Below are 1,040 nucleotides of genomic sequence, written 5' to 3'. Positions count from 1 at the left end.
CCAAAACAGGCACTGGGTTGAAGGCATATTATCTCGCACATTAAGAATTGGAAATGGCAGTTCTCAAATGAACACAGACTCCCCTGCCATCTCTAAGCTGGTGTCACCTGCTGAACAACCCTTTCAAGCACGGCCGGGGCGGCATCAGCATTTCATTATTACTGGATTTGTTCGGCCGGCTTTCTTTGCAGCCACAAACGTGCTGTCTAAATGAACCGCAGAAGGCCGGGTGCGTTTTTGCATTCCAGCTGTGGGTCTTACTTAATTAAAAATGAATTCTATAAGGACATCCATAGACACCTGTTTTTACAAACTCAGATCCATTTTGTATTAACCAAGTTTCGAGAAATCGATGTTGGTTTGCTAGTATGCAATCGCTTCATAGCACAGGGTTGTTTTCCTGAAAAACCATGAAAGGGGGAAAAAAAATCAATATTAAGGCTCTCCGAATGGCAGATTTTTTACCTAGCTGACCGGTGCCCCCACCCGACCCCCACCACGATTTATTACAGATTTATTACCTTCCCTAAAGGATTTAGAAAGGATTGGTATCAAAAGCATCATTCTTTGATATAAGCGTGAACAGTCCCAAATGGGTTCCCATGGGGATGGCCGTGCAAGGTGAGCACTTGAAGGGATGGTGGCTGGCACCGGCGAACCAGGGCGGCCAGGCAGAGGAAAGGCTAGTAGGTGAGGGTTGTTGCCATGAATGCCAAAGAGATTGCCCTGGCAGCTGTCGTCATTCAGCTGCCTTCCTGGGAGTCCCAAGAAGGGGAGGGGATGTGGAGAAAAGCAAGCCCCTTTCCAAGGCTTGGGAAAGGGGAAACAGCAGGAAGGGGGAGTTGGAAGCCTGTCTTGGGTGCAGCTCTTTGCTTTAGGATATTAGAAGGTAATAGTGCCCCAGTGGTTTCCATACCCTCAACTGTTACCTTAAGACCGGAGGAGTAGCCAGGTCTCTCTATTTGGCATCTCATACGGGAACTCCATGACCAGGTTTCTCTCCGGCTACTGCTGATCTTATTGCAGTGAAACCGTATGCT

At 48.0% G+C, this 1,040-nt stretch overlaps 1 protein-coding gene across 1 annotated transcript in view; it reads left to right on the top strand.

Annotated features, from left to right (window-relative positions):
- The window catches only part of SDC2 (syndecan 2), a 129,119-nt gene that overhangs the window by 92,532 nt on the left and 35,547 nt on the right, over positions 1-1,040 (top strand). The window lies entirely within an intron of this gene.

Source organism: Echinops telfairi, unplaced genomic scaffold (assembly GCF_000313985.2).
Source record: "Echinops telfairi isolate 266 unplaced genomic scaffold, ASM31398v2 ScPeMD7_1;HRSCAF=3_0, whole genome shotgun sequence".
NCBI classification, from domain to species: Eukaryota; Metazoa; Chordata; class Mammalia; order Afrosoricida; family Tenrecidae; genus Echinops; species Echinops telfairi.
This window is presented reverse-complemented; position numbering and strand designations above follow the sequence as displayed.